The sequence below is a fragment of the Sus scrofa genome, chromosome 1, assembly GCF_054392235.1.
Source record: "Sus scrofa isolate SSC_HxYL_T2T_F1_AM1 chromosome 1, Sscrofa_HxYL_maternal_Yorkshire_Landrace_v2.0, whole genome shotgun sequence".
Classification (NCBI taxonomy): domain Eukaryota; kingdom Metazoa; phylum Chordata; class Mammalia; order Artiodactyla; family Suidae; genus Sus; species Sus scrofa.
This window is the reverse complement of record NC_139383.1, coordinates 39,107,911-39,131,060: the sequence shown is the minus strand read 5'-3', so window position 1 is coordinate 39,131,060 and position 23,150 is coordinate 39,107,911. Positions and strand designations below refer to the sequence as shown.

The 23,150-nt window shown below is 35.7% G+C and overlaps 1 pseudogene; it reads left to right on the top strand.

Moving 5' to 3' along the window:
* The first annotated feature begins 207 nt into the window (after window positions 1-207).
* Window positions 208-23,150, top strand: part of LOC146406042 (ubiquitin-conjugating enzyme E2 R1 pseudogene) — a 48,939-nt pseudogene continuing 25,996 nt past the window's right edge.

Genomic DNA, 23,150 nt, shown 5'->3' with positions numbered 1-23,150 from the left:
CCATGGGTTTACTCTAAACAGACAAACTACTATAAAAGTAACACAGGCGAGTGGAGCGCCAGGTGCCCCAAACAACAGCAGCAGAGAGGAGGAAGGTATCCCCAGTTCCAATCCCAGTCCCAGGCCTCGTCCCGACCCTGCAGCCCCTGTTCCACGGACCCACGGTCCTATATCGCCCCACCGTCCCATGGCGCATCTGCCACCGCCATGACCCAGCAGCTGAAACCCAGCTTACAGAAGACACTGCTGCTGGAGTTCAAGGGGCTGCAGGAGGAGCTGGAGGAGCGCTTCCAGGTGACCCTGCTGGACGAGGGTGCCCTGTACAACTGGGAGGTGGTCACTTCCGGGTCCTCCAACACCTACTACTTACTATAAGAGCAGCTACTTCAAGGCATTCCTGAAAATCCCTATCGACTACCCTTACTCTCCAAAGGCCTTTCAGTTCCTAACCAAGACGAGGTGCCCCAACACGTACAAGACTGGCGACATGTACATCTCCATCCTCCTCCCCTAAGTCGAAGACCCCCCAGGGCACGGAGCTGACCTCAGAACGGCAGAACTCCACCCAAAACATCAGGACCTGAACATCATCCCCCTTTTAACGAACCCAACGACCTCACCAGCCAACGTGGACACCTTTGTGATGGAGAGGAAGAGGGAAGAAAGCAAAGGCAGGACCAGGAGCCCACGGACATCATCTGGAAGCCGGTCCTTGGACCAAGAAGGACACGGAGCAGGACCCGCGTGAAGGCTCCCATGGCGCAGGCGGCGCACAGAGCGAAGACCGAGGCCCAGCGCCGCGCATGCGCGGAAGTGAGGGCTCGGCGTCTTCCACAGACCCGCTGCTACCTCTGCACCACTGCTGCCACCCTGGCTAGGCAGCTGCCAGGTGACGGCTGCTTCTGGGACGAAAAGGACTGCTTGGGCACCGAGGGCTCCTCACACCTGATCCCCACGGATAAACTTAAATTTTACCTCAAAAAAAAAAAAAAAAAAGGTAACAGACACTACGTCAAATAATTTATCCATTCCACTAGGTCTGGCATTTTCTTGTCCACCCCGTCTAAGAACCTTCCATGACTTGGTTCTTATACTGAATCACAATTAATTAGTTGCATGTTGAATAAAATGCTAATACTGTCAACCACCTCTTATTTAACATGGATTTGTGGTGTTCATGTATCATAGAAGTCTATAAATAAAAAGGCCTGTTTGAGATTCTTTATATAAGGTATTCTAAGTTTATCTAATTTCCAGTTATTATAATGAAGTAAAATACACATAATGGCAACACTACCATTTAGTGCTTCAATTTAATAGATTGTTTAGATTCAGAAAGCCCTCAAATTAAAGTATGTTAGACCATTGGTAACCTCATTGATTATAGGACTGTAGGTATGTGGTTCCATTTGATAGAATATCAAGTGTTGGATAATTTGCTAGATTATTATAACTCAATTAAAATAATGAATCATTAGATTCTATAGCCAAGATACAGGACTAGAGAATGAACAACACTTCACAGTTCTGGCTTCATTCCCAGCTCAGTCAATATCTATTACAAATAAATACTCTCACCTGCCTATTTCATTTTCTCTATCTATAAATCAAAAAAAGCTAAGAGTTACCAAGTTAAGCCTTCAGAGTGAGCTGTAAAGATTAAGAAGTTAATGGTTGTAAAGGTGTTTGTAAATCTTCATCATAAATTATTATGCAATGATTATGATTATGTAGTTACTATTAAGTGAACAACATAAAATCATTTTTAATCTTGAAATAAGTGAACAGATAGAACTGCTGATATAATACACACAAAAAATGACTAGATTTTTATTTGCATATTTCCAGGATATATTTGAAAGACAAAAAAGGCAATGATTTGCATATGCTAGCATAAAGATGAAAACGAGAGTAAATTCATCATTTGAAACTTTGAGGTCATTATCTGATGCAAGAAACTTGTTATCTGACATAAGTCAAAATCAAATACAGAATTTAGCATTTGTCTGCAGGACTGATGCTTTAAACTATCTACCCATAGTCCCATAACAATTCTTCTTCTCTCAGAAAAATGTTACCTCAGTTTGGTGAAAAATTTCAACAGTTCTTCACACTTACACTTTTTACATTCAGATTCTCAAATATAAAATCTTTGACTTCTTTCACTTCAGGCCTTAGACCAGAATGTCAAAGTCTATCATTTTCTTTCTGAGAATTAATTGGATATTTATTAGTGATATGAGATGAAGGATAATTTGATCAACATACATAAAGTTTTAAAGTTTAAAAAAGCCTGGCCTTTAAAAGTATTAGAAGAAAAGAAATCTTTTAAAGGAAATTGTGAGAAATATTATACTAATTGCATTAAAAGATTTAGATAAAATAAATGCTCATGAGAGAACACTTTTTTTAATAGTGGTGAAAAATTCAGTAAACCAAAATAGGTGACAAAAGAATAAAAATGAATTATGTTTTATGCATATAAAAAATTACTGTGCAGCTATTAAGTTGCTGATTTTTTATATTTAATACTATAAAGTGCTTAAATATGCTACTGTAAAAAATGTGGGATACAAAGCTAGTATAGGAGATTCCATAATTTTGAAAAATGCTTATGATATAGAAGAGCAATTGTGAGGAAATATAACAAAAATGGCAGTGAAATTATCTAAAAGTTTTGTGTTTTTTTTATTCATTTTTAGATTTTTCTCAATTTTATTTTTCAAATATTCTTTTTTTTTTTTTTGTCTTTTTGCCTTTTCTAGGACTGCTCCCGTGGCATGTGGAGGTTCCCAGGTTAGGGGTCACTTGTAAAATTGCTCTAATCTAGAATGAAATTGATCATGCTGTCTAAGTTTTCCATGTGCTCTGTCTTTGTTTCTGTTGGTTAGTTTTATTTTTTCTTTTTTTTTTGTCTTTTGCCTTTTCTAGGGCCACACCCACGGCATATGGAGATTCCCAGGCTAGGGGTCTGATCAGAGCTGTAGCTGCCGGCCTACACCAGAGCCACAGCAATGTGGGATCTGAGCCACATCTGCAACCTACACCACAGCTCACAGCAACGCTGGATCATTAACCCACTGAGCAAGGCCAGGGATCGAACCTGCAACTTCATGGTTCCTAGTCGGATTTGTTAACCATTGCACCACGACGGCCTCAAACGTTCTTAATTTCCTTAACATCTTGAGGAAAATCCATCAATTTGTGATGTGTACATGTTAATCAAAACTTCTGCTTTATTTTTATGATGCCATTTTAACAATCAACTTATGTATTTTCATTTGAAATTATTTCTTTAGCATTCTATTCACTTGAAATATTTTTTTTGGCCATACTTGCAGCGTATGGAAGTTCCTGGACCAAGGATCAGATCTGAGCCATAGCTTGCACCTATGCTACAGCTGTGGCAACGCAGAATCCTTAACCCACTGTGCTGTGCCAGGGGTCATCCCCGCACCATTGCTGTCTCAGAGACAACACCAGATCTTTAACCCATTATGCCACAACGGTAACTCCCCACTTTTAAATACCTCTCACAGGAGTTCCCGTCATGACTCAGTGGAAACGGAATCTGACTAGTATCCCTGAGGACACAGGTTCAATCCCTGGCCTTGCTCAGTAGATTAAGAATCCAGTGTTGCTGTGAGCTGTGGTGTAGATTGCAGACTTGGCTTGGATCTGGCATGGCTGTGGCTTTGGTGTAGGCTGGTGGCTGCAGCTCTGATTTGACCCCCAGCCTGGGAACCTCCATATGCCATGGGTGTGGCCTTAAAAATAAATAAATAAATAAATAAATAAATAAATACCTCTCATTCAAGAAACATGAGCGTTTTCTAAAATCAAAATTAAAATTTAATTTAAAAATGAGCTATTTTCGATCTGTCATCTTGCTCCTCTATTTTTTAACAACTTATAAGTTATTCCAGAAATGTATATTAACCTCCTACTGTATTCTAGTTGTTATGTATCAAAACTAAATTCTATAGATTGTTGCTTTACTTTGATTTAAAATATATTTGACTATATATATATTATACATATATTTGAGAATTTATTCTGGTACTCTTTATAATTTGTTCTAAAATATGTTTTTAGTGCAATTGTAAATACTTAGATTGGCCTTTTCAGCTTTCATGTCATCTATCTTCTATTTGAAGAGGTTGGAAAGCTGTTATATTTCCCAGACTTTGAAGTAACTTAAATTCTACTAATTAGATACACTGCCACAAAAACTGGAAAGTGCAAATGAGGTGGAGGTAATCCTGTGATTTCTGGCTCTCACCACTGGTTAGGAAAGCCATGCTTTCCCTGGAGTAGGTTCCATTGGTTTTTCCCATGAAACAGTAGTGCTAACTTGAATTGATCCTCCAGTTCCTAGCTCCCCAGCTCAGGTGTCTCTTCTCTAATGCCCTTGTGTCTGGAGACTGACTTAGACTAGTACAATGGATGGTGATGTCAGACATAGCAGCTCTCTAGTGTCAATTTTGTGTTGTTCTCGGAGTCATCCCAAGAGCCCAGCCTAAGAACTGATGGTTTACCCCATCTGGCAATTTTACGAAGCACTTTAATTCCTGTATTTTATAATAATACATTGTGTTTAAATATCTAGAATTTCAGTTTGCAGCATCAAATCCTGCTGATTATTTTCTTTAGCTGTTTTACCCATAATACTCACTAAAATATATAACAACAAATTTATAAACAAAACAAAGCTATTTTTGTTTTAAGGTTCCTCTCCCTTTTTATGGGCACAAACCTTTTCTTATTCAAATGTCTTGTTTATTTTTAGTGTCTAATTTTAAACATATAGGTAGGTAGAGAAGTAGAAAACATTCACCTGTAGCATAAATAAAATTGTCCTAAAGACACCAAGCTTCGTGCAAACAATTTAATAATTCAGAATTCTGCCCTATGATATATGTCATTGTTTGGTCTCACTGAAAAACTCCAGACTTTGGTATTTTAAGATTTATGGTTGCTGAATTATCTAATAAAATATTTAGCATCAGTAAATGCCTATTAAAAACATCTTACATTAATATGGTCCATTCTTCATAGTAAACCAGTGTTGATATATTATCATCAGCTAAACCTCATACTTTATTCAGAGTTCTTCAGCTGTTCCCTAATGTCCTTTTTCTGTTCTAGGGTCCCATCCAGGATACTACATTACAGATAGTCATGTCTCTTTTTGCTTTTCTTGGTTGTAAACATTTCTCTGACTTTCTTTGATTTTAATGAACTTTACCGTTTTGAGATTACTGGTCAGGTGTTTTGTATAGTGTCTCTCACATGACTTGGCACAATGTTATTCTTAAGGTTAGACTGGGATTATAGGTTTAGGGGAAGAAGACCTCAAAGGTAAAGTGTTATTATCATCACAGAATATAAACGTAATTTCTCACTTTTGATGTTAACCTAGATCACCTGACTGAGATAATATTTGTTAGGTTTCCCCACTGTTTTGTTTTGTTTTGTTTTCTCCCTTTAGAAGAAAGTCAGTATGCACAGCCCAAATCTTAAGGAGGTGCTTCACCTCCTTAAGTATAGTGTATCTGCACAAATTATTTGGAATTCTTTCATTTCTTAATTCATTTATTTTTAGAGTGGCATCATTCATAGCACATTTAGCTTCTCTGTTTTGCATCAGATATCTAGTTATTCCAGTGCCATATGTTGAAAAGACTGTTCTTTCTCCATTGAATTACCCTTGCTCCTTTGGCAAAAATCAGTTGATTATCTCTGCATGGGTCAATTTCTGAATTCTATTTTCATTTATCGTTATACCAATTACACTTCTTTTTAAAAAGTTTATAATTGTTGTCTAGAGTTTACAATATATGTGTTTAATCTAATTCTACCTTCAAATAACTCTATACCAGAGTATATTCAATTGCTCCCTCTCATCCAGTATGTTTTCTTTCATTTCACTTATCTGTCTTTATCACAAAGTAAGTTGCTACTATTGTTACTTTAAGCAGTTGTCTTTTAGATCCATTAATAAGAAATATAAACTAAATTTTCATTTATTTCTTCTAAATCATTTTCCTTCTGCTTGTAAAACTTAATATTTTGTACAGGAGAGGCCTGCTGGTGATGAATTCCTTCAGTGTTTGTATGAGAAAGACTTTATTTCTTCATAATTTTAAAGGATAAATTCACTGGATATGAAAGTCTAGGTTTGTGAATCTTTTCTCTCACTGCATTGTATTCTTGCTTAAACAGTTTCTGATAAGAAGTCTGCTGTAATTAGCATTCTTATTCCTCTGTAAGTAAGATGTTTTCCTCTGGCTTCCTTCAAAAATTGCCCTTATCTTTGGTTTTCTGAAGTTTTAATATGGCATGCATAGGATTATATTATGTTATTATTATTGCTGTTAATTTAGTTTTAATTCTGATTAGTGTCCTTCAAAAACTCTCGGATCTGTGGTTTGTGTCTGTTATTAATTTTGAAAAGTTTTGGGGACTTTTTTTCTTTAAATATTTCTGCTCAGTTCTCCCTTTTCCTTCTGGTATTTCAATTACATGTTTATTGCGTGTTCCGAAGTTATCCCACAATTTTTCCATATTATATTTTCTTAATCCCTTTTTCAAGGGATTATATTTACATTTTCCATTTGAGAAGTTTCTATTTAACTATCTCCAACCTCAGTGATTTCTTTATCAGTGAATTGAGTCTACTTATGAGCCCACAAGCTGTTTTTCATTTCTATATCCTGTTTTTGATTTCTAGTATGACCTTTTGATTTTTCAAATTTATCTCTGCTTATACTACCCATATGTTCTCCCATGCTACCATGCTATCTTCTTTTTCCACCAGAAACTTTAAAGTATTAACCATAGTTATTTTAAATTCCCTGGCTGATACACTGTTGTGGGAATGTTAAATGGTGTGGGAGATATGGAAAACAATATGGAAGTTCCTCAACTAAATATTAATAGTATCCAGCAATCCCACTTCTGGGTTATAACCAAAATATTTGAAATCAGTATCTCAAAGAGATATGTACACAAAGATAACCCATATTCATTACAGTATTATTCACAATAGCCAATATATGAAAACAATCTCAATGTCTTTTGATGGATGAATGGATAAAATAAATGTAGTATATACATACTATGGAATGTTAGTCTTCAAAAAAGGGAAATCCTGTCATTTACAGAAACATGGATGAACTTAGGGGTCATTATGCAAATTACAGAAGGACAAATATTGCATGATTCCACTTATATGAGGTATCTTAAATAGTAAAGTTCATAGAAGCAAAAACTAGAATGGTGATTACTAGGGTCTGGAGTAGGGAGAAATTGAAAGTTGATGTTTAGTTGATATAAAGTTTTAGTTATGTAAGATGAGTAAATTTTAGAGATCTGTACAATAATAGAGTTAGATATACTGTGTTATACACTTAAAATTTTAAGAAAATAGATCTCATGTGAAGTGTTCATATCACAATAAAAAAATAATTCTCTGCCTGATAATTCCAACATCTGTGTCACATCTGAGTCATTTTATGATGCTTGCTTTGTCTCGAGTCTGTTTTTCTTGCCTTTTGTCATGCCTTATACTTTCATGATGAAAGACAGATATTTTGTACAAAGTAATAATGTTACTCTGGAAAAGTTCCTGTTTCTTCATAGAAGGAATTCAGAAATGAGATGAAAATTGAGAAAGTGAGGATATAGTTAAGTGAGAAATATACCACTTTTTACTTTTTCTTTTTTTTTTTGGCCACACACCTGCTGCATGTGGAAGTTCCTGTGCCAGGGATCAAATCTGAGCCACAGCTATGACCTGCATCACAGCTGTGACAATGCTGGATCCTTAACCCCCTGCACCAGGCCAGGGATCAAACCCATGCCTCAGCAGTGACCCAAGCTGCTGCAGAGACACTGCTGGTTCCTTAATGCCAGATCCTTAACCTGCTGCACCACAATGAGAACTCTGTGAGAGAAATATAACTCTTAAAGGCAGGCAAGCAGACAGGAGAGCAGCTGCTGCCCTGTATTTATTTGGCATGCTGTTTATGAGGGGCATACAAATGAAGTGGCGGAATATTCATTTGTAAGGAGAGGTTTGGGGATGTAGCCCCTGATTCTCATTCCAGTTTCACCTTCCTGAAGGGCGTAAGGATTTTTGTTCTTGTTTAGCTTTGATTGGAAGTGTCAAGGTATTATCTTATCTGAAAGGCTGATTTTATTGTAATTAGGGCATAATGAGCAACAGGTTGTATTCGAATGCTGCAGATTTCACACCTTTTTCCATCTTTCTTTGCCTCTAGGGCACTTATCACCCAGATTTTGTGGTTTCCTGTCATTCTGAAGGTTCCTGCTTTTCTCTGTTCACCCATGGACCCCCACTGTTTACATGATGCATGGTTTTCTGCTACCCGGCCCTGTGGCCCCATTTCTCTATTCATATCTAGCTGTCTGCCTGTTGTAACAGTAAGAACCAAAGTGACTAGTCCTCTGGTCTGAAGAGCTGGGCTTTGTTTAATATTTGCCTTAGCTTAAAGTGCCAAAAGGTTAAAATTCCTGTAGTGCCCTTATGTTTATATATATCCCCCATATTAGTTTGCTAGAACTACTGTAACAAAGTACCACAGACTGGATGGTTTAAGCAACATTTATTTTCTTATAATTTTGGAAGCTAGATGTCCAAGATAAAGGTGCCTGCAGGTTTGCTTTCTTCTAAGGCCTCTCTCCTTAGGTTTTTTTTTGAAGGCTTCCTTACTCCAGTGTCTTCAAATGATCTTCCCTCTGTCTGTGTCTGTGTCCTAATCTCTCCTTATAAGGACACCAGTAACACTGGATTAGGCCCCAACTGCATGGCGTCATTTCATTCTAATTATCTCTTGAAAGTCTTTATCTTTGAATCAGTCACATTCTGAGGTAGTGGGGTTAGGACTTCAACATATAAATTTGGAGGAGGACACAATTCAGCCTATAACTTCCCTCTTGACTTTGGTTTTCCCTAAATACTACCAGAGATAGTTTGTGTCCTATGGCTTGTTCAGCTATAATCCACTGTTACTATTCTGGAGCCTATTGGTAGGGTGGTAAGGTCTGGAGGAGGAATGGCGTTCTATAATCATCTAATCAAGTCTGTCTTTTAGTGAGTCTGTGTCTCTGGCCTGTGACCATCACAAGTATTTCCTCTTATATAGTTCCCTCCTCTTTCAGTGAGATTGGAAAGCTAGAGAGAGCCAAAATGAGAGGAATGCCCTGTTTCCATAGCTCCTTGAAAGGAAGTTTCCAATAAAGTCATTTCCCCTTGTGGAGAAAATCATGGGTCTGTTTCACAAAGGTTGTTCTTCCGCTACAGCTGCCAGAACTAAGAAGCAATATTCCTCTGATTTTCACGGTGAATAACTGGTGGAAACTGGTGGAATTTTTTTTTTATGGAGTTAAAGTCATTAATATATGAAGGTGCCTAAGACTGGGGCTCCAAGAGTTTCCAGCCCTCACACTAATTCATACTCAGCTTCAAGCAATTTGTCAACATTACCATTTCAGGGTGTTATAGTTCCAGTCACTTCTGTCCAAATCAGCAGATTCCAGCTGTGATTCTCTGGATTTGCCCTTCTCTCCAGATTTTGGGGTGGTGCCCTGTGACCTCAATCCTCTGATGGATTCAAGAAAAGTCAACTTCTGTGTGTCTAGCTTTTTCTCATTATGAAGGCAGAACTCAAGGTGTTTCTAAACACCTTATATGTTAAAACAGAAATAAAATCCCCTAATTAAATTTTTTGTTTGTTTTTTGTTTTTTTTTAATGGGTATACTGTTTTATTAACACTTCAATTTCAATGTCAAACAATGCTGACTGTGACTTATGTTCATATTCTTGAAATACAGACACACAGACAGACAGCTTTAAGGGTACAATGTTAAACACAGCATAATATACTAACAGAAAATCCAAGAGTGATATAATTATACCTTTATACCACTCTTGGGTATAAAGATGTAGGGACAAGCCCTGAAATTGGAGGAAAAAACTTGTAATGAGTTCCTTGAACTCCTTGGTTGCTGACTGACTCTCCTCTTGACTTCAGACTCTGAGACAAACCAAGGACTCTCAGAGTATAAACAAACAAACAAACAAAACCCACTGACTTCAAGACAAACTGTAACCAGACAGATTAGCAAGAGCCACTTCAAAAATCATTATTAAAAAAAAAGAGCCAATTCAGACTGTGGGGGCCAGTCTGAACCAGGGTTAGCTGGAGGCTGGGAATGTTGCAGCAAGTCCAGGACCCATAGGTTAGAGCAGCAGTCTAGAGTCAAAACGGTTAGTGCATTCTTCTGAAATCACTGATTTCCAAACAAGTTCCTAAGATGCTTTTCCTAAACGGGGATAATTAACTTATTTATGTTCAGAGGTTATTGATCTGTCTTCATCTTCCTTGACATTGCTAGGGCTTTTCTTAGCTGATCATTTCCTCTTTCAGTGCCAGTCTATAAACTATTCCTGGTCTGCAATAAGATAAGGAGCTTATGCCAAATGCAAATCTACTATATCTGTAAGCATGTGGTTAGATCACTGCCTTTTTTTTTTTTTTTTTTTTTAATATAGCAACACTTCCTTGATGTAGAGGCAGAGTGTTGTACATTCTTGCACAAATCCTCTGTCCCATCAGGGACTGGTCACAATCAGTTTGCTGACTGGTCACTTTAAGTGGAACTACTCAGTCTCATACCCAGGCATTATTTTCTACTACCACCTACATTACAGAAAATGTGAGAAAGGAATTCACAGTCCATACCTCTCTTGACATTTTTGTTCTTTGATTCTGACATCTAGGTTACCTCCCAAGCTATATTTATAGGCCTGAGAATGGTGATACTATTGTAATGCCAACACTCATTCTTTTGATATGTATCCTAAGATAATACATTTCTCAAACCACTTAATTGCCAAATGGACATTTTTACTTGAATGGGCCATTCTTGATATTTTATTAATAGGACTCAGTGTTATATCCTGTGTACTTAATATATAGTGTGCAAGTGAAGTTGTATATTTTATTAATAGGCAAAATATACATTGAATTTAGATCATTTAAGATGTATAATACTGTAAGCTTATGGATGTATTAACATATTTATGAAATATTAGTATTATTAGTTATTAATCTTGCCTTTATAACTTAATACTTTTATTATTATATGTCCCTTGGTTGGAATTATCACACAGTTCAATATTCTAGAACATTCTTTTTATAATGCCATTATATATTGCTAAAAACAATATAAGCAACCAAGTAAGTAAAAATATTCTAACCTTCCAAACTAAAAATGTCTGATAGAGTCTGGAATATTTCCCAGAAAGAATCCATTGAATGCAGGTTGCCATGGTGATTAGCAAAAATGTGGAATGAAGTTCATTTCATGATAATTGCTACATATTTGCAGCTGAAGTGCATCTTTCAGTTTCAGTCTCAGACTTTGAGACCATAATAATAGCTCTAGAATCTGAGTTGTGTATTTAAACCTGTAATGATTGTACAGGGGCATATCTAATTCTGACGAAATTCTTTTTTTGTGTGGTGACCAACATGGTAATTTTTAAAAGCTTATCCCTATTTATTGGAATTTCTGTGTATAGTTAATTGAGATTATGTTTGATTGATTCTTAAAAAACAGAATTTATAATGTCTCCAAGTCAATTTAAAGATAAAAGGAAAGCATTTTATTTTAAAATCTCTCCTTTAGGAAGAAAGCTGAATTTATTTTTGAGGCAGCTGAATGCTCCTGCTTTATAATTATTTCTGAAGAAGTTCATGGTCTAATGCCAACTTTTGTGAATTAATAATAAGTTTTGAAAGATGTTACCAAAATCAGAAAGTTGGTGCTTTGAAAGCTGTTTTAACTCTTTGGGGATAAGTGAAAATAAACTGTAACACATTGGTGAGTTATTATCAGTATGTGATATTGTAATTACATAAATGAACCCAGTCAGAAATTCTCAAAATTGGTGCAGACTAGCTATGTCAAAGTTTACGTTTTTGTGGAGTTCCCGTTGTGGCACAGTGGTTAACAAATCTGACTAGGAACCATAAGGTTGCACGTTCGATCCCTGGCCTTGCTCAGTGGGTTAATGATCCGGCGTTGCCCTGAGCTGTGGTGTAGGTTGCAGACTGCAGACGCGGCTCGGATCCCAAGTTGCTGTGGCTGTGGTGTAGGCCAGTGGCTACAGCTCCGATTAGACCCCTAGCCTGGGAACTTCCATATGCCGTGGGAGTGGCCCTAGAAAAGGCAAAAAGACAAAAATAAAAATAAAAAAGTTACATTGTTGTATACTACTGCTTTAAGTTTGTGAAGTATTTTGATTTTAAAATGTCTGTTTTTCTTAATTCTTACAATAACCCTCTGAATGAAAATAATATTAAAAATAAAATAATAACATTCATTGAGTACTTACTATGTCATATACATGATTACATATATACTAACTCATTTAGTCCTTACAGTAATACTAAGAAGTAGATTATTATTATCTTCATTTTATGAATGATGAAACCAAAGCACAGAGAAATGAAGCATTACGCCTGAGTCACAGGGTTAGTGTACGGCAGAGGCAGGACTCAAATTGAGAGATATATAGTTCACGTCCGACTATATGATACTATACTGTTGGTCTGAAATATTTGGATTCTCAGCTTATAAATAGAACCAAAATTAAAGGTTGAAAGAAGTCAAATATCACAAATGTTACATAGTTATCGAATAGCAGTAATGGAGCTGAACTGTTTTCTGACTCTAAATCTAGGAAGCACTCCATCACAGCTCATGGTATCCTTTGATTTGAATTTAAAATTAGTGTCCTCTAGGAGTTCCCACTGTGGCTCAGCAGTAATGAACCTGACCAGCATCCATGAAGATATGGGTTTGATCCCTGGCCTCACTCAGTGGGTTCAGGATCTGGCATTACTGTGAGCTGTAGTTTAGGTCACAGGCACTGCTCGGATCTGGCGTTGCTATGACTGTGGTGTAGGCCAGCAGCTGTAGCTGCATTTCGACCCCTAGCTTAGGAACTTCCAAATGCCTCAAGTGCAGCCCTAAAAATAAATACATTAAATAAAGTCAGTATCCTCTACCTGACTAGTTAAGAAATAAAACAAGGCTGGTTCAAACTGCTTGTTAGTTATAGCCTTCAGACCAAACTCCCCTATGTCATATATATATCATATGTGCCCTTTCTGTATATTAAACATATAATATATAAAATGTTGCATATATTTATTATTTTTATTCATGTCTCAGGGTACTGAAGAGAGCAGGGTTATCTGCTATATCTTTATATATCTCTGATATAATATGACATTAGATATATTACTAACATATAAAGATTAAAACCCCAAATGAGCAGTTTGCCAATATAATAACTTAGAATTTCTTTTCTTAAAAATTTTGTTTGAAAGTAAAAGGAATAACTTCACTATTGAGAAACTTTTGGAACTCAGCTTTTACATGTTATAAGGAATTTTCAGTCTGATTACAATAGTTCTTTTAAAATCAAGAAAAATTTAAAGGAAAGTGTAGCATTGCATAGCTTCATAGGGCCGAGGAATTAACTTTTTCATGGGATTAGCAGAAGGAGGAAGGAAGAATGTTAGAATACCTAAATTTGGTGTCTAATAAATAACTTCGAAGTAACCTTACCAACAAAGTGGTTCAAAAATCTGATTGTGTGTGTGTGTGTGTGTGTGTGGTGTATAAAGTAGGAGCCATTGAAACTGATGTCCAAATTTTTAAAACATCAAAACAAAGACAAAGAAACCAACCAAAAAAGTCTAAGCTTCATCCCAATCTTGTGGAACGGCCTACCACAGAAAGAGACAATGGTTCTGATGGAAAGAAAAGCAATTATGGGGGTTATAGGTGAACCAGAGGAACTAAACTGCTAGCTTGTGACTCTAGCAGACATGTTTAGTAGAAACACTTTAAATACATTTTCATGTTGTTTTAAGTTTTAGGTTTACATCAGTAGTAATCACACACAACTTAAAATTTTTGGCTTTACACTGTATTTCATAATACTAAAAGAACAGAACACCATTAAAATAGGCTTCCTTCCACATGTCCTATCAGGGATGTCTTATTCAGCATTTGTTTAAGGCTATGTGTTTACTGTCTTCCCATGATTATATTTGCGTACATCCTAGCCGCATGATTATTCGGCCATATTTAAGAATAAAATTACTGTGTTAGAACAAAATGTAATAAATGCCTTTTTACCAATATTAAATATTTTTATAAAATGAAATTATAGCAGCATGCATAATAGTAGTGAATTTTGATAACTCAAATTAAATACTAAGGATCAAAATCTGTAATCTTCACAATGAAATAATTGCAAATAGGAACTCTTTTTAATACTTACATAATAAATACTTTACCTTTGAGAGCACTGTGATTGTCTTATCATCAGGGAAGTAATAGGCTACCAGTTACTAAGTGCCGATCAAAGTCTATGAAACATTTTACAAATTAGTCCTCACTGATAAATAAAAAGATTAAAAACTCCCAGTTGAGCAATTTGTCATTTTTCACAACTAGTTCTGTACTTAACATTTTTTTTTAATTTAGTTGTTTATGGCCATACAATCCTTTATGGTATTGCAATTAGTTAAATTGTGAAGATTCTTTTTTTTTTTTTTTGCTTTTTGGAGCTGCACCCACAGTGTATGGAGGTTCCCTGGCTAGGGTCCAATCAGAGCTGTAGCTGCTGGCCTACACCACAGCCACAGCAGTGCCAGATCCAAGCCACATCTCAACCTGCACCACAGCTCACTGCAATGTCAGATCTTTAACCCACTGCGCAAGGCCAGGGATCAAACCACAACTTCATGGTTCCTAGTCAGATTTGTTTCTGCTGCGCCACAACAGGAACTCCTGAAGATTCTTTTAAAAGGACTTAGTATGAAAATGTTCCTGCTTTTAGTTTTCCCATTTAGCAAGATTATATTGATTCCTTGTGGTTGGGAAGTACAGGATATACTTGACATTATCTGAAAAGTAGTACAGACTATTGTGACTCCTCAAATTTGCCAGTGACATTTTATTAAATAATATTCACTATAAAACACATTAAAATGCAATGAACATGTTAAGGAATGACTTCAAATGCTTAACTGATTCAGTAAATACAGAACAAATTATAAAGTTATTAAGGTTAATTTCACTACTAAAATAAAATATGCATTACTATATACCTCATTATATTATTAGCATATCTAGATGAAGTTGCAAAATTTTTTTCACAGCCCAGTGTTTACTGCTGATTCGAAGTTAATAAAGTATAAGAAATCCGCATCAGATTGTAGATAGTGGGAGGTCTCTAGACACACCCATTATCTTGCGTGAGTCATTCCCTCACACCCATCTCACAAAGCTGTAATTCAAATCTGTGCCTCATCAAAATCACAAGTGAATACATACCGCTGGCCTACTACTCACAGAAATAGAAACTCCAAGTGTTAAACTGACATATGCTAAATATATGTTTATAATTGAGACAGTTTCAAAAGAAAAATGATATCCATTCTGAGCATAAATAATTTAGTTGGCAGAAAGAAGACTTTCATGAAACACTCAAAACAAACAGCACCCAAATTTCTATAAAAATATAGTACACATTAAATGATTCACTTTCTCCTATAAGACTTTTCTAAAAAATCATTTCCTCTGTTAAGTGTTACTGACTTCTCTAAACAAGTTAACCACTTCTTCCACTCAGAATGTATTTATTTAGCATTTCTCGGTATGTTTCATTTTTTTTCAGATATTATCTATCCTCAGCCATAATTTGAGAATGTCAAACAACACAGTAATGTTGTCATATTCATCTTTGTATTTCCTAGCACATTGCCTTAAATACATCTCTGTCTATCAGATTGACTTATTCATAGGAATCTCTACTGGGTATTGGTTATTAGGCACAAATCATTGTCTTGCACCTGTTTGTTCCAAGAAGATACTTAATCAGGTATTGCCTGTGGATTCAGAGTATGATTGGTGGCATTTAAGTACATTATGTGCAGTTTATCTTATATTCTGGACACTGTGCACACAGATACACAGAGAGATGACATGTGGAAGTATTATGATCAGGAAGTTATATGCTGAAAGTGGTGGTAGAAGATTCCCTTCAAAAGGAAATGCTGAGAGTTTATCTTTGTTTTCTGGTTTCTCTTTAGATGAAAGATTTTCATGTTTACACTTTCACAAAAGACATAGTGCTGTGGCACATTTCATTATTCACTGTAGATATATGTATTATATTTCATTTTTGGTCATGATTCAGACAGTTACTTTTTTTCCCCTTCTGCAACTTCCAAATGTCAAGTTGTGATAGCAGGAAGCATTTTGATTTTTCCATACCATGATCCAACCCCCTCCACTGGTAGCTGCTGATTGCTTCGAAGGAGTGATGGTTTGGAGCTATTGGAGCATACAGGTTAGACACACTCTCTACTACCAAGACCTGGCACCAGATCCTTTATCACTAGGGATTCATTTTCATAGTTTGATGATTTCTTCTAGCTCTTAAAAGTAAAACTGCTCGTTAGAGAGGGATTCTTATTACGAATGAGTTGATCAGATTGCCTCCTTTCTGGATTGAATGAATCTTAGAACCTCCGCAGAGGACTTGTCTCCAGAGGAGAACATGAATAATGCAATGTAGCCTTATCTTTCCTGTTCTCTTGTGCTGACTCTGTCATTTGGTTATTTTTAAAGCATCATTAAGAAGGGTTCCAAGTGATCTCTTTAACCATGTATTTTTTTGTATGTGTTATCATAGCAAGTAGCATAGTGATACACAAAAAATCTAATAATTACCTTATCATCAATTAATGAAATATTTGCCCTTTCTTTTTCAAATGTCAAACAATTTTCCCTAAATTTTTTATTGTAACAGACATGTAATTCTCAGATGATTTTTTGTTAAGAAAGTGCTTTCATCTTAAACTCCAGAATTTTGATGCTTCATTTACCAACTATTCAGAAATCCTGCTGAGTTGGCACTTGCTTGGCAGCCTAGATGCAGTGGCACTATTGTAGAACCACTTAGCTAATTTAGAGAGTTGTATAGTCTAATTCAACATGATATTTAAACAATATAGAGGCTTTTCAGGAAAGGAAAATATGAAGATCTGAATTTGTATAACATACTAAATATTGATATAATGCCACACAAACAGGAGGACTTGCTATTTTTCTTATAAACCCTCATGAGAATCAGCATTATCTGCCATTTTTTCCTTTGAATATTTTCAACTTATGTCCATCTTGGCTATGAAATAATGACTGATGAACACTTTCTGATTCCACAAATGTTGAAATGTATTTGGTTATTTTCAGAAATACTTTCTTAAAGCCTTCATTTTCAAGATTGGTAGCAAGAAAAAAAAAGAATACATAGACTAACAACATCATTTTCATGGATGATAGAAATTCAGATTGGGAAATCAATTTCATACCACTGTAAAATTAAAATACATACATAATTTTATATTTGGTCTTATAAATGATTTGTTAATTATTGCTTCAAACTTCTTGAAATACATATATACATATATATGCATCTTTTGTGTGAGTGTGTGTGTGTATATATATATATATACACCTTTTGAAATATATATATACCTTTTGACTATTCAAAATTCTATTGGCAAAGTGTTTTAGATGGCCAATTAGCAGGAGGAGGAAAGAGAACCATCTTTTTAAATTGAAACAATGTCTAAGTGAAGTATTTGTCTAGTTAATACAGATTGAAAAGGTTATTTATATTTATAACATTTAAACATATTGTCATAATGTCATATTCATTCATTCAATATGAAAAAATATATTAAGTGTCTACTATATACTAGGCACTGTTTTAGGTCTTTAGGAAACTACAGAGAACACAGTATTGAAAAATTCCTGTTTTTATACTTATTTATATTCCTGGTGGTGCAAATAAAAATAAATAAGTAAAATAGCTATCTTACAAAGAATAAACAAAGCAGAGAAATAGAATAGTGATTAATTTTAAAATAAGCTAGCTAGAACATATAGATGAGATTTCAGAGAAGACATTTGTATATTAATATTCTTTATGGTTTCTTCAGAATTCTTAGTGACCTAGTTGAGATAGCACATAGTCTCTTCATAAGCTCTGTAAACTCTAATGATGATCCTGAAACAGAATCTTTACTGTTTTCCAGAATCACCTTAGTAATAACCATGGAAACAGCTCAAGGCATGAAGTGTGATTTTTCTGATCCTATGGATGACGTTACCTGCTAAAAAATTGTTAATTTTTTAATTGAGCAGGTCACAAAAATTTGTCAACACCAGCTGTGAGAATGGAGGTGGAGATATGAAATATTTTCTGTTCTGATATATGGAGGTTAGAATTCGAGTTTAACTTCAAAAATAAATCAAAATTTAATACTTTTCCATAAGCAGTAAGATCAATCATGAATTTCTTTTGCATTTTGAAGTCTAGCTCAATAATGATGGAGTAACATTAGTGAAGAAAAATCACTGTTTTGAAATAGAAAATTTTATGAGATAATAAGAGATTTATAAGCTGAAAAGGTAATAATAATGAGCTTAAAAAGATGAAAGAACAGAAAGATCAATGCCACGATGCATATAACAGCAAAATCTATGGAGCAAATTATTTTATAATTTAATCTTTTGCAAAAATAAAAAAAGATTCAGAAAACATTAATTTTTATTTGCATTCCAGAACAAGTTAGTTTTAAATCTTAGTTTTACCCCTTCCTTTTAATACCACTGGAAAGAAGAAATCTAAGAACTAAACTCCATATACAATGATCTCTTACTCTGACATAACAGATTATGAGTTAACCACAAATAATAACAATTATAGTTGACATTTATTGAAGGGATACCATGTGCTAAATATAATCACATTTGATCTTTACAGAAACCTATGATATGAGTATTGTTTCATTGGTGAAGAAATTGAGGCTTAGGAAGATTGTTACTTCATCAAGTTCAGACAGGTGGTAAATGACAGAGATGGGAGTCAAGGCAGATCCAGAGTTCATTTTCCTAAACTACACATGTCTGACTTTTCTAAGCAATACCCTTGAATCAACTGTTACAATAGGGAAAAAAATTGAAATAAGCTCTATAAAAGCAAGAGTGGAAAATAAGGAACCAGTTAGGAGATTATTTTGTGGTTAAACCAGGCAGGAATAAAAATGGTTTAGACTAGGATGGTAGTAGGGAAGGCAGTGAAAATGGGTCAGGTATAGAATGCATTTTGAAGGTGGAATCAATAGGATTTGCTGCTTAAATGTAAGTGAGAGAAATATAAAAGAGAAAAGTAAGAAAAAGAAATAGAAGTCTAAGATAGTATTTTTAGACTGAGATTGATGATGCAGTTCCCTGATAGGAAAACGTTTGGAAAGGAGCATGTTTTGTAGAGAAAGTTGACCACCATGAGATGAAGATGATTAAATATCCAAGTGGTTATGTCAGGAAGGCAGCTATGTCTGTGTCTGGGGTTCTGGGGAATATTCAGGCCTGGAGATGTACATTAGGGAATGTGTGACACCTAAAACTGTGAGAGACATCTTAGTGAATGAATGTGAATGGGAAGAATCTGAGAATGAAACTTTAGGAGCTACCTGAATTTAGAGGAAGAGAAAAAAGATCTCACTGAAGAGCCTTAAAAAAGGGATCATTCAGAGATATGGCAGACCAGAGGACAGCCTTGTCATGGTGCCTCTGTACTCAGGGGACAGAAAGAGGACACAGATGGGAAACAGTCCTCTTCCTCTTCAGTTGTCCTCATCAACAACACTTGGTTGTAGAATATTTCTTACACATTAAAGTGAGAAGGTATCCAAGGATCCCTTTAGAGGAAACATTTCACTTTTTTTTTTTAATTTAGATTTTTACTGAGATAATTATAAAGTCCCATGCAGTTGTAAGAAGTAATACTGAGACATCTGTACCTTTATTATTTCTCCCCATGATAACATCTTGCAAAACTAGTGCAATATCACAGCCAAGATATTGTCATTGATAGAATCTACAAATCTTTTTCAGATTTCCCAGGTTTTAGTTGTTGTACTCATTGGTGTCTCTCTTTGTGTATATTTAGTTCTATAAAATTTTATGAGTTTATATATCTATCACAAAAACCAAGATAAGAATAGTTTCATCACAAAGATCCCTCATGTTATCCTTTCATAACCATCACTAGCCCCTGGTAAAGAGTAATTTAAGTATTATATAAGTGGAATCATACAATATGTAACATTTTATAATTGGATTTAGTTTGCTCAGCATAATTTCCTGGAGATTCGTCAAGTAGTTGCAAATATTAAGAGTTCATTCTGTTTTATTGCCAAGTAGTATGGTTATACCACAATATGTTTAACCATCCAACCCATTGAAGAACATCTGACCTGTTCCCTCTTTTCAACTATTATGAATAAACCTGCCATGAGCATTTACATATAGGATTTTTTACAAAGGTAAGTTTTTAGGAACAAATGCTCAAGAATATAATTACGGTGTCATACAATTTTTTTTTTTTTTTGGCTTTTTAGGACTATATTCGTGGTATGTGAAAGTTCCCAGGCTAGGGTTGTATCAGAGCTGCAGCTGCCGGCCTACACCACAGCCACAGCAGTGTGGGATTTGAGCCATGTCTGTGACCTACACCACAGCTTATGGCAACACCAGATCCTTAACCCACTGAGCAAGGCCAGGGATCAAACTCGCATCCTCATGGATCCTAGTCGGCTTTGTTAACCACTGAACTATGAAGGAACTCCCAAATTTTTAGTGTTTTGAGCGCGAATGTAGCATTTTACATTCCCATCAGCCATGTATGAGTGGTCCAGTTTCTTTGATCTTTTCAATAGTATTTATTGTTTTTATTTTTTTAATATTAGTCTGTTTGATGGATGTATAATGATATCTTGTGGTTTTAATTTGCACTTCCTTGATTACTAATGGAGGAGAATATTTTTTCCTATGCTTTTTGTTGTCTTGGGTCCTATAACAAAATACCATAGACTGAGTAGCTTAAGCAACAATCATTTATTTCTCATGATTCTGGAGTATGAGAAGTCTGAGATCAAGACACTAGCAGATTCAGTGTCTAGTGAAGGCTCACTTCTTGTTCACAGACAGCTGTCTTTTCCTCCCTGTGTCCTCACGTGGTAGAGGGTTAGGGAGCCCTCTGGGGTCTCTTCTCTAAGGGTACTAATCCTATCCATGTGAGCCCCACACTCACAACCTAATTACCTTTCAGATACTCTGCTTCCAAATAGAATCATATTTTGGGACTAGGTTTCAACATATGAATATAGACTGGACACAATTATCCAGTCTATAGCATTTGTCAAATGTATGTCCTTTTGGTGAAATGTTTATTAGAGATGAATAACATTGCTCATTTTCTAACTGGATTTATCATAATGTTGGAGTTTGAAAATTTTTTTTATATTCCAGATACTAGCCCTTTGTCAGGTGCATTTGAAAATTTCTTCTTCTAACCTGTGGTATATCTTTTCATCCTCTTCACCTGGCCTTACAGAGAACAGAAGTTTTAATTTTGACGAGGTTTAATTTTTTTTTTTTACTTTTTTTAGGGCCACACCTGAGGCATATGGACGGTCCCAGGCTAGGAGTCAAATGGGAGCTACAGCTGCTGGCCTACGCCACAGCCACAGCAATGTGGAATCCGAGCTGTGTCTGCCTCCTACATCACAGCTCACAGTAGCGCCAGTTCCCTGACCTACTGAGCAAGGCCAGGGGTCAAACCCACATCCTCATGAATACTAGTCGTATCATTTATTCATTTCCCCTGCACCACAACGGGAACTCCCTTGATTAGGTTTAATTTCTCAATTTTTTTAAAATGGATCCTTCATTTGGTGTCAGGTCTAAAAACTAAGTATTAATTCTAAAATTAAGTCCATGGTCAACATAGAATTATTTTTTGTATGAGTGAGGTTTAATTCAAGGATTTTCTTTTTCCTTTTTGCCTATGAATGTTCAATAGTTCCAGCACCATTTGTTGAAAAGGCTTTCCTTCTTCCATTGAATTGATTTGCACCTTTGCAAAAAGTTGGTTGTGCATACTTATGTGGGCCTATATCTAGTTATCTTTTCTGTTCCACTGATCTATATGTTTATCTCTCCACCCTTTCTTTGATGAGGTTTTCTGTTTTTTGGAGATTTTTTGGTTTTAAGATAATATTGTAATTAATTCTTTAAGCATGGTTATGTTGATTGATTTTATTTTATTTATTTATTTATTTATTTTGTCTTTTTGCCATTTCTTGGGCCGCTCCCGTGGCATATGGGAGGTTCCCAGGCTAGGTGTCTAATCAGAGCTGTAGCTGCCAGCCTATGCCAGAGCCACAGCAACGCAGGATCCGAGCCGCGTCTGTGACCTACACCACAGCTCACGGCAACGTCGGATCGTTAACCCACTGAGCAAGGCCAGGGATCAAACCCACAACCTTATGGTTCCTAGTCGGATTCGTTAACCACTGCGCCACAACAGGAACTTCCTGATTTTAAATTTTTGTCAAATAATTTCAACATCTGATTCATCTCAGTGTTCATCTTGTGACCTTGTCATTTTCTTTTCTTTTCTAATTCAAGTTGTGATTTTCCCTGTTCTTAGTATGATGGGTGATTTCTAATTGTATCCTGAATATTTTGTTTATTATTTTAGGAAACTTTGGGTCTTATTTACATCTTTTATTGTTTCAAACAATCATTTTCTTCAGGTTTAATATGCAGGTCCTGGTCTACTTTTGTGATAGGTGGTTCCAGTGATAGAGCCTTGACCATTTTATTATGGTTTGATTGGCTTATTTTATGGCACTGGGCCACTACTTGTTGCTGTTTCTGACTGTGGTTCAGGAAGGAATTTCCCTACGCTGAGGTGCCCACTCTCTCCTCATGGGTGAAGGAGATCTGAGGTCTACTAAGATGTGAGATATAAATATTTTCTTGATTCCTGGCAAAATGGATCAACATGTAGTACCCTGAGATTATAGGAATAGTAATCACAAGGTCAGTCAAAGGGGAGAATCTTTCCCCTCTAAATATTTCTTTCTTGTTTTTCACTCCTTTTTTCCCCTTTTTT